This window comes from Cucumis melo, chromosome 6 (assembly GCF_025177605.1).
Source record: "Cucumis melo cultivar AY chromosome 6, USDA_Cmelo_AY_1.0, whole genome shotgun sequence".
Taxonomy (NCBI): domain Eukaryota; kingdom Viridiplantae; phylum Streptophyta; class Magnoliopsida; order Cucurbitales; family Cucurbitaceae; genus Cucumis; species Cucumis melo.
In genome coordinates this window covers 16,266,088-16,278,496 of record NC_066862.1, presented here as the reverse complement: position 1 = coordinate 16,278,496, position 12,409 = coordinate 16,266,088, and positions in this window count along the sequence as shown.

The window sequence follows — 12,409 nt, the reverse complement described above, 5'->3', positions numbered from 1 at the left end:
TTATAAACAATCATCTACTATAGTCTAAATCAATAATTTATTATCATTTAACTCATAATACACGATCTTTTAGTTTTTTTTAATGATAGGAAAAAATGTTTCAAATTTAAACGTCGTGTTGATCATACTAAACGATCGTGTTGACTATGACAAACGAATTTGTTCACAATGAAAATGATCGTATTGGTTATGGTAAGCAATCTTGTAGTCCAATGTAAATTATTGTTAAAAACTTTAAATCTAACGATCGCGTTGACCATCCTAAACGATCGTGTTAACTATGGAAAGCGATCATTTAGATCATTTTAAATGGTGTTAAAAAAGCTTCAAATTTAAACAATTGTGTTGACTATGGTAAACAATTGTGTTGATAGTGATAAACGATCATTTAGATCATGTTAAATGATATTTAGACGATCTTGATATATTCTCAAATATGAGAAAGAAGAAGTAGTTTCAATGAATCTTGCAGAAAACAATGAAGATAAATAGGAGATTTAAACGAAAAAACGAATCCTTTAAAGGTAGAAGAAAGAAAATATGGAAGAGAAAATGACTAAATCGCAAAAAAAAAAAAAAAAAGTGATGAATCGTTCACAATATTCATAGGCTCCTGAGCTTTTGTTTTTTGTTATAGGGACCATAAATACTTTTCGATTTTGGTACATTTATAAAAATTAACCTAATTTTATTTTATTAAATAATAATTAACCAATCTAATTGTTTAATTCAATTTAAATATACTATATTTAAATGAATATGCATTAGAATCATATTTAATTGCATACCTCTCTCATAACAAATAACATATAGTTTTAATATTTCACATTAATTTTTACCTATGGTTTCTACTATGAATCTCTCCCATATTGCGTGGATCTTAATCAAATGTATCATTTTCTCTCATATAGGTTACTTTTTATTCTTATATTATAATGTATTTGTCTACATTATATTAATTGGATCTTATACAATTAATTTATAGTCCATTTATTTAACTTGAACAATTAAAATTGTTTTTGATTTTTTTTTTTTAACTTTGTTTTCGCTTGTTAGTAAGCTAGCAGAGACACTTAACGAATTGTACAGGTTAAAAACTTCAATAATTCAAGATTAATTAATTAAACTTTTTAATTACACTAAGCGATCGTCGTTCATTGATCATAGGTCATTCAACTAAAGACACACAGTTGAACTCTTCTTGTATTGTAGAGCATTTTTGTATCAATCGATAAAATATTATACGTAAGTTAATCATGCACGAATGTTTATAATTACAACTATGTGAAATTACCAGTTTACCTTTGTAATTACCATTTACATCATACTTCTTAAGTACATTGATCCTCTGATGAATAACCATAAACTAAAACCTTCTTATGCCAATGAGTGGGAAAGGCTTTGATAATTAGGAATTAGTGAACCACTAATATCAAATTCTAAAACCCCCAAATCAATTTGACAACAACTCAAAGAAAAAAGTTAGATTTGGATTACCTTTGATCGAAGACAAAGAGATAATGAGAACTAGTTCTTCACTCTAACTTCGAACACTCCACCAAGCAAGGTGATCAACTTACTTGAATGTTCTAGCCATGCAATCTTGAATCAACAATTGCAAAATGGTGGTGATGAGTCTTTGTCATTTACCAGAGCATTTCTATTGATAGAAAAAACCCTAAAACTTCAATTGTCAAAAACTTCTTAAAATAACCTAATAGTAAGGCTTAGATAGCCTCCCAATAAAAACCCTAATGCATCATAAAAATACAAAATTAACCCTACTTAAATGTGAGCAAAACAGATAAAATTGAAAAATACTAAAATTATATCAAAATTATTAAGTACGATTTAATTAATAATTTGATGCCTCAACCATTCATATCAAACTTCATTGTTCAAGAATCAGAATCGACACTCAAGAAAACACTCATCTACTTTCCCTAATAACGAGAAGAAGTGAATTTAACCCTTCTGTGTAGCTATGTGTTCTAGCACCCTATTTGTTTCATCCCAAAAGTGGTAAGGCAGGTTGAGTTAGCGATTTGGACTTTTCTCATCCCTAGAAGTCAAAGGATGACCTCTTATAGGAAAGGAACCCATATAACTCACTTAAGATTTAGATTCAATTACATATGATTATGGTTTTGAAATATTAATCTCTTCCATTAATGATGTTACAAAGAGAGATTAGATGTCTTCTGGACCAGACTGATCTTATTCAAACTCTTAACTATATAGGATCTCCCTACTTGACTATCTCTAAACAAACGATTTATATCATATTGTCTGTAAAACGTTTACAAAGTGGGTCATATCCATGGTGCTAGTAGAATACGATATACCCCAACCTGATCCATATATTATAGACCTTTTAGAATATCATTTGAACACGATCAACTTTTATGTGATCTACTATTTAAGTTATATTTTGTACTTTTGGATTTTAGTTTATTGGATTGAGTTACAAGTCTTAAATTTTTAATAAATAACATTTTATTTATACTAATATAATTGTTTACAAAATGCAAACCACGAGTTTATAGCATAAACACCAATAGAGTCTTGAAATTTGAAGATAAGGTTTGTTAAGAAATTTTCTAGAGGAGAATCTTGAAGCTAGAATGATGTATGTGTGTGGTTTGAAGTACCTTTAGGATAATTCTTTATATCACTAGGTTGAGGAGTGTGCCTTTTTCGTGTTTAGCTAGAGTTAGTCTTGACCAATGCTGATGTGTTGAGGTCGAACACCTTTCTTAGGCTCGCTTTGGTCCTAGAATGGTGTTTTGGGTTGGGGCACACATGTGACATTTTCTACGCGTTATTTTTCTATTGTTGGTTGAGCACGTGATTTAAGCTTGAATTTCTGTTTTAGGCTTTCATTCCTATTTTATGTTAGATTACAAAATCGGGTGATTCCAAAATCACCCAGCAAAGCATTTACAAGAAAATTAAGGTATTTGACCAAGGGATATTAATCTCACTTCCGAATCAAAACCGTCAATATAATAATTATTTTAAATACACTTTGAAATTTTATACTAAGCTAAAGTGTAGTTGGCTAATTTGTCAAATATGCTATCCTTAATTAATATGCAATGAAAAGTATATATTATGCATGCAACACACAAATAATCGTACATAATTTACAAATTGATATATACACATTAATTGAGGGAGACTTTTATTAATTTTATGTATCACATGGTATAATTGATAAAATTCAGCATAATCTTCTTTTTCTATAAAGATAATACAACATAATTACGTGTTAAGAGTTGGATTAATCATTTGAAATTGCATATTATTTAGAGTTTCACCTCATAATTTTGTAATACTTTGATCCATGACTTTCTTCCAATAACAAATTAAAATTAGATAATAAAATAATAAATCAATGACTTAGGGATTAAGTAAAAGATGATTTAAGCATATCATAGTTGATTCTTCTCCATATAATTATAATATTGAGAAGTTCACGTGAGGGGACAAAATTCTCCGTTTAGTTTCACACGAGAGTTAGGTTTCTCGAAATTTCTTTTCTTTTACCTAATTAATTAATTTCAATGGAATAGTTTTTTTTTTTTTTTCTTTCAAAAAATATGTTTAAAGCAGTCATTTTCAATACAATTACCATTTAAAGAAAAACTATGAAATATCTAATAAAAACAATAATATTCCATGTTGAAAGATATAATTAAGATACATTTTCATAATTTTCAGCTTAATACAGTACTAAATTTACTTTTACCCATCATCCCATCAAGTCAATCAATGATTTGACATTAAGTTGAACTTTATCTTCCATCACATTATCAACTTAAGCTTATTTTCATTTAACCAGTGATCAACTTAAAATTTTATTACTAGCATGAAACTTCAAATATAATTAATACGTAGAAAATGGTTGGTTGATTGTTGTGAATGGGAAAAGGTAGTAAAAGATAGTCACTTTTTTAGTAATCAAAGTATATCCTAATAGATAAAAAATGTTAAGAGATTTGGTGTTAGAACTATTTTTCAAGGATGTTTCAGTAGTTTCCCCTTAGATGTTAGTCATCCCATCTCGTAGATTGACTTTCAAGATGTTCCTAAAATTGTTGTTCCAGACATAACGATATCCCACAGATAGTTAACTTTGCATAATATATTTTCTTTATCTCAACAACCTTTCAAGTTTAATTTATATTTCTATTTACAATGACTCTAAAGGATACCCATTTTTTTATAAGAGGTGAGGAGATAGACAAATATGGATTTGTTGATATCTCTATTTACGTGATGCCGCAACTCATCCGATCCAATTGGTGAGGAGTAGTGTGGTGAGGAATAAAATAGTAATATTATTTTTATTAAAATTATTTTCTTAGGTGTTGGGGAGTGATGCAATGAGCTTGTAACACATCAATGCATTGAGAATTTATAATGCACTTTGTAACGTGACGCAACTTTGAGGTGTTGAGCAATGTATTAAGTGTTCGAGGTGTTGAGCAAAGCGGTGAGGCGTTACACTTTAACATGTTCATTAAAGCATTACGAACCCTTGAGATGTTACAAATCTCACCTTTATACATAGTTCTCGACCCTTCTCATTTCAAAACATCGAAAACCCCATATCTTACAATTTTTTCTCAAAATGTTTCCTCTACTTTTATTTTCGAGCAAAAGTCATTCTAAGTTGTTGAGTTGGTGGTCCCACTTCCTCTTATTTAATCACTTTATTTTATTTCGGATAAATATTATTAATCTGGTTGTGTTGTTAGGATTTCTTTAGTTGTCGCGGTTTGATTGGTTTGTGGCGTATTTTTTTCTTCTTGGTTCTTGGGTGTGTGGTTGCACACACATAGAGATTGTTTTTTTAGAAGAAAAGAGTGGGAGTAAAGTCAAAAAAGCTTGTGGACTCTCGTGGTGAGTCTGGTTTGATGACAAAGGTTTTCTGATCAAGAATTAGAAATCAGATTTGAGATTATTGATGATCAAGTGTTGCTTGATTGATTGCTGAAAGTGATATCTGATTTAAGAGGGAGGTTTTTCTAAGTTGTATCTGTGAAAAACACTAGCTAGTGAATGTTTTTGTTATTTCAGTTGTTAGTAAGAATGTGTCACTAAGTACAGAATGTTGAAAATATGTTGAAACTTCTATACTGATAGTCATAAGTTTGTAATCATGAATTATAACACATGGCAATACATAATCACTTATCGAGGACCCCCAGATGTAGATGTTGTGTGATCAAACTGGGTTAACAATGTTTGGTGTTCCATGTGTTATTCATACTTATTATTCTTTCCGTTGTTTCCTTAGTTATTAACTGAAGTGTGTGCTTGAAGCATCGTGTTGACTATTTTATTTTTCTCCATTTGGTATCAAAGTGGGTTACATAATTTGTGTGTCTTATGGAACCTGTTTGTGAAAGAAGATCTACTACAAAACCTCTTGTTCTTGATGGTTTTAATTATGCCTATTGGAAAGCTAGAATGATTGTCTTTCTAAAATCAATTGATAGCAAAACTTGGAAGGCTATCATTATTGGATGGGAACACACTATTGTAACTAATGGGCTAGTAAAGTTTCTCTGAAGCCAAAAATCTTCTGGTCCAATGAAAAAGATGAAGCATCTCTGGGAAATGCTCAAGTATTGAATGCGATTTTTAATGGAGTGGATCAAAACATGTTCAAATTTATCAACACCCGTACATTTGCAAAGAAGGCTTGAAGTATTTTGGAAGTGGCCAACGAAGGTATCTCTAAAGTGAAAATGTCATAGTTTCAGATCTTAACATCAAAATTCAAAGCTCTCAAGATGTCTTAAGATGATTCCATAGCTGATTTTAATGTCCATATTCTTGACATTGCCAATGAATCATTTGCTCTATGGGAAAAAATTTAAGATACTAAGCTTGTTTGAAATTTTTTTGAGATCTCTTCCTTATTGTTTCAATATGAAAGTCACTGCAATTGAAGAAGCAAATAATATTACCTCTATGAAATAAGATGAGTTGTTTGGATTTCTGAGAACCTTTGAGCTAGATCTCGAAGATGGAGAACATAAAAAGAAAAGTGGAATTTCTATCCAGACTGTGAATGAGGACTCTCCTCAATCGAGCAAAGAATGTACTCATGACAAAAATTTAGCCAAGTCCATAGCCTTACTGACAAAGTAATTTTTGAAGCTGAAAAGCCAGTTTCACAAAAGATCTGGTAATTACAGAGCTTAGTCTAAAGAGAGTTCAATAATTCAATTAACTCAGGATCAAGTTCCTCTAGTTCTTATGCAGCCCATAAGTGTATAGATTTTAATAAAAGTGATTGAAATTTGTCATCTTATAGAAGTGATAGAAGTTTCAAATGTCATGAATGTGAAGGTTTTGGGTATATCAGGCAAAATGCTTCACCTTTCTAAAGAGGAAAAAGAAGAATTTTACTGTTACATTGTCAGATGAGGAATCATCATATGATAGTGATGAAGAAGAATATGGCAAAGCACTCATAAGTTGTACATCTGAAAACGAACTAAAAATCTTTTAGAGTATTTCTAATATGAAATTAATTGGCGAAGATGATAGAAAAACTAGCCATAGTTAGCCTAGATATGACGACTTGTTGATAAAATGGGAAGAAGATCAAGAAGTTTTGAAACTTCAGAAGGAGAGAATACAAGCTCTTATGGAAGATAATCACCGTCTTATGACTATGATCTCTGCACTTAAAATGGAATTGAGAGATGTTTGTAGTGAATTCAAATCCTTGTCTAAATCTGTAAAATTACTCACCTTTGGAACTCAGAGTCTGGATAATCTTCTGAATGAAGGGAAGAATAAGGGAGATAAATATGACCTTGGTTTTTTCGAAAAAGGTTCTAATGTTGGAGGATCCTCAACAATGTTTATTGGAGCCTTTGATAATAAGAATAAGTTTGAAGAACCTGCTAAGTTATGGCATGTTAAAAGTAGTCAACACAAGTCTAGTCAACGTTCTTAAAAAAGGTGGACATGTCATTTTTGTGAAAAAAATTGGTCATATTTGACCATTTTGTTACAAGCTTCACAGATATATTCGATACAATTATAGAAGGCTGAACCATAAAAGTAGCAGAAAAGTCTTATTGAGTCATTCAAGTCTCTACTAAAACTGAGTGGGGAGTGAAGAGTGAAGAGGGAAGTGAAGTATAACACTTATGTAATGTGACTTTTATCTCGATTCATACTTTTAACTTAGATGATTGATATTTTGACAGCAGGTACTCTCGACATATGACTAGAAACTCCTTGTTCTTCTCTAAATTAAAGGAATGCAGCACGGGTCATGTGACATTTGGTGATGGGGTAAAGGGCAAAGTTATAAGGAAAGGAAGCATTAGTAGACCTAAATTACGTGTTCTTTATCATGTCAGGCTTGGAACGATTTGTATGTGAATTTGATTAGTATCAATCAACTATGTGACCCAGGATTCTCTGTCAGTTTCTCTAAAGACAAATGTGAAGTTCTGAATCAAGAAAAAAATGTTGTAATAACTGGCACTTGATTATCTGATAATTGTTATCACTAGGACACTGATTTAAAGAATTACACGTGTAATTTGTTTAAGTTTGATGAAGCTGGATTGTGGCACAAACGTCTTGGTCATATAAGTATTTCTACCATATTGAAAACTGTTGGCGCAGAAGCTATACTGGTATCCATGTATTAAAGAATTTTTTAGAAAATTTTGTGAGGAATGTCTTGTTGGAAAACAAGTTAAAGCATCTCACAAGTCTGTAAAGCAATATACTACAAATCATGTCCTTGAACCTCTCCATATGGATTAGATGGGTTCTATGCAAGTTGAAGTCTTAGGGGAAAAAAGGTATACCTTTGTTTGTGTTAATGATATCTCATGATACACTTGACTGAAATTTATTCCAGAAAAATCAGATACTTCTAAAGTATTTCGATCCTTCTGTCTTCATATTCAAAAAGAGCAAGATAGGGTTATAATGCATATTGGCAGTGATCATGAAAAAGAATTTGAAAATTCTGCCATCGATAAAGTTTTGTTAGAATGAAGGAATCTTTAATGAATATTCAACTCCTTTGACTCCTCAACAAAATGGGGTTGTTGAAAGAAAGAATTAAACGTTGCAGGAAATGGCTCGTGTCATGATGCATGCTAAGTCTCTTCCTTTGCAATTTGAGTTGAGCTTTAAATACTGCATGTCATATCCACAATCGTATTTCACTTTGTCCGAGTACATTGTTCACTAATTATTAGTTATGAAAAGGACATAAATTGAATGTCAATCATTTTCATGTTTTTGGAAGTCTGTGTTATATACTAAATGATAGAGAGTTCCAGTAAAAGTGGCACTCTAAATCAGATAAAAGTATTTTTCTTGGCTATTCTACTAATAGTAGAGCGTTCCACGTGTTCAATAAGTGCACTAAGACTATTTTCGAGTCTATTAATGTTGTTATTCACGACTCTGAAGACAAACTATTAAGCTCAAAGATGATGATGATCAGGTATTCCCTCTTATAGGTTCATCCTCTGTTTCTACAATTAGTTCAGATGATTCTTCTTCAGTTACTAATCCAAGGGTTTCTTCTGAGGGTTCCTCATTAATAAATGAGTCCATCACTGCTAATTTTGTTTATCCTTTTGATATTAACTCGAATGACAACAATAAATATAGTGGTTCAATTGTTCGACTTGATGTTCACCTAATTGCTCCATCGGCTTACGTTCAGAAAAATCACCTGTCTAGCAATATTATTGAAGAGATAAGTAGTGAAATCACAACTCGAAAGAAGGAACGCCGTGATTATGCAAAAATGATTGCAAATGTTTGCTATACTTCTCCAAGTGAACCTACAAATGCTACTAAAACTTTAAAGGATGACCAGTAGATTGCTACAATGCAAGAAGAATTACTTCAATTTGAACGTAATGATGTTTCGCAGTTGGTGCCAAAACCAACTCATAGTTCTCCAATCTTCTCATTTCAAAACATTGAAAAACTCATATCTTACAAATCTTGCTCAAACTTTTCTCTTTGCTTTCATTTTTGAGCAAAAGTCATTCATAGTGTGTGTTGGTTTCGATCGATTTTGATGCGACTCCGATCAAGTTTTTCGATTTTTTTTATATATCCTGGGGACGACGTAGCAATACTAAATTGTTTGCACTCCGAACAAAGCTACGAAACGTTTTAAAGAAAGCGTGATCCATGACTCAACCTTTATCTAACAAGTTTTTGTTTTACAGTTAGGCGTTCAGTTCAGGCATCCAATGTAGGGGACTAGTCTAGGCATCCATCAACTATGCATTCACTTGTCTAGACATTCAGTCTAGGTGTCCACACTAGATGATCAAGTTCTAATCGTCATCTGATCTAAGCATCTAAATTTTTAAACGCCTAATTGTTGCTTCAAGTAGCTACTTCACCGTATCTTCCAATACTTGCACCATCACTTTTTTATTTCCATTTCACCAAGGTACTGTCTTTTCATTTATATGCTTAATTCTCCATCGTTGGTCTTCCTTCTCCAACATTTTATGTTCCATCTTTCAATTTTGTTCACTTGCGACCACAAAACACACCAACAACAATCGTAAAATCGATCTCGTTTGAATGCACTATCATTCTTTAACCAGAAGACAAGTAGACTTGGTGACCACCTGATTGAACCCAAAAATATTTAGGTTGGATTGGCCCCTTTTATAGCACTGACAAGGTTGGATATTTGAACAACTTAAACTTTTGGATCGGTTAAAAAAACACTCCATTCAACTCAAAAACAACTTGTATATACCCCTAGTTGTCACTTTAAAAAAAATATTTGATTGATTTTTTATTTATCTTCATCATCATTCTTTGAAATTGCTACAACATAGATTGTGTGTAACAAGTTTCATTAGTAACATTAATAATAATAATAAACTTAGTTACATAATAGAATTACAAAAAATTGCAATGATTTGTTACCTATTATTATATGTATAGGTTTTCAACAAAGTAAATTCTTGGATTAAATCAGTTTTGTTATTATGTGATAAACTACGCCGACTAAACAACTTTTCAAACAAACTAACCCTACTTCCCACCTTAAAATCTTTTTTAAATCATTATCTATGAGGAATTTGTCTTCTCATTTGTTTTCAAAGACAGATAGATGAATTAATTAAACAAATACATATTTTTTAACCTTTTTTTTTTTCTTTGTTGGTCTAAAACCGCAATTCTTCCTCCACAAGTTTTGATTTTTGGCTAAATCAATTTAATTTGTCCTAACAAATTATTCGAATTTTCAACCAATGTTGTTTGGGGTGATTTGTGTCCAAAGATTTTGGAGGAATTTTTTAGTCAATTCTACAGAACACTATGCTTTATGTAAGTTTAGATGATTTGATAAGAAAGTAAATTTCTTAGAAAAAAGAATAAGAAAGTAAAATTGATTATAATTAAGAAAATTTAAAGCTGGGATCAGTGGAAGAGGTGGTGGCACTTTGTGAAGGAAGACAACCTAAAGCATGTTCCTCTCTCTCTCTCTCTCTCATAAACTCACTTTTACACAAAACATTCGTTAGTGGGATCACTTTTAATTTCATCAAACCTCTCATCATCTTCCTCTCCAACACATATTTACCTATTTCTCTCTTCATATTATCATTTCATTATTTCTTTTTTCTTCCTCTAATCATACTTTCTCCATTCCATCACAATTCTCATTTCTAAAACTTTTATATTTTTTTTTATCAAGTCCTTCCTTTTTCTAAACAAATTTCAATATATTTCTAAACATTAATTATACTCTTTAGCTTTTAATTTTGGATTAAAAATAATGTAATGACACATCCAAAAATAATTTTGCTGACATGGTATTTATACTCTGGAAAAAAAGAAATATAAAAATCAAAACTAGAATGTAGGTCTACAAGAGTCAAGAAAACAATTTTACTATTAATTAAATTCGTTATTGGTATTGGAACTATTTTAGTTATATATATATTATAAAGAACATAGAATTGAAGAATGCTTCAACTTCCAGATCTATACTACAATAATAAATAATAATAATAAAAAAAAAAAAAAAAAAACTATTTATAGGGAAAAGAACTAAATCAGGAAAACTCACTCTATTTGATTTACTATCAAACCTAAAGCTTTGTCTTTTTTATAACTTTCAATTAATGGGGTTATTAATGTATATTACCAAATGTCAATGATTGTAAACCGAAAATTATTGTAGCATGGTTTAAAGTTTTAAGGGTAATTAAGAATGATTAAATGTTGATTATAATTTATTCTAGTAATTTTTAAACCACAAACATTTTTCAGTTTTAAGTTTTCAAAATCAAAACTTGCTAATGGATTATTATTTTAAATAATTTTAAAATATTTTTTATGGTAAACTCTAGTTGGTTTTTGTAAGAATAATAAAACATATATTTAAGAAATCTAAGAGGGACAATTTTATCAATTTTATCAAGCCTAAATATGTTGTCAATTTTATCATTTTTTTACATTATGTTAGACATGTAAAAGAAATATACAAATGATTGATTTATATATGCTTTTATATGGAGTAGTGTTTGGAGGTATAATGGTTAAAATTAAAAATAGCTTTTAATATTATTGTTTAGTCTAACGTTTCTCCTTCACTTTGATTTTATTTTAACAATTAAGTTGGTCGCCTAACAAACATTGTGATTCAAAGGTTATTTAATTTTGCGCAATTTACTCATATTAATTACTTTTATCATTCAATTCTTCTTACAGTATTTTGATTTATAACTACAACAACTAATTGCTGTGCCTTTAATTTCCATGAATTATTCTGTGTTTTTAATTAAACACGTGTTTCTTTCATTTTTATTCAAAACTAAACAAATAAATAAATAAATAAACGGTACTTTAAAAAAATATAACAATTTCAAAAACAGAAAAAACTCACGAGCCCACAATGAAAAATACCAAAAATGCTCCCGTCAACATCGCGTTGTTGTCATATATTTGATACACATTCGTTTTGGCTATGGTTTAGTACATGATCGTTTAGATTTGATGGTTTAGATTTGTGCAGCCAAATATAAACTACTTTCTTTCAAGATTCTTTGTACATGATCGTTCAATTTGGTTACACAATCGTTTAGATTTGGGACGATTTTTTTCTTTTAATTCTTTGCTACACGATCATTTAGATTTGCATACATGATCGTTTAGATTTAGTTTAAGCGGTTTTTTCAAGATTCTTTTGGGATATGATTATTTAGATTAGATTGTGTTATTTTTTGTATACGATCGTTTAGATTTGGCTACCCAAATCTAAATGACGTTTTTTCAAGATCTTTTATATTTAATACACGATAATATTGAACAATTAAATAACAGTTTGAAAAAAAAACAGATCTTTTATATTTAGTACGAT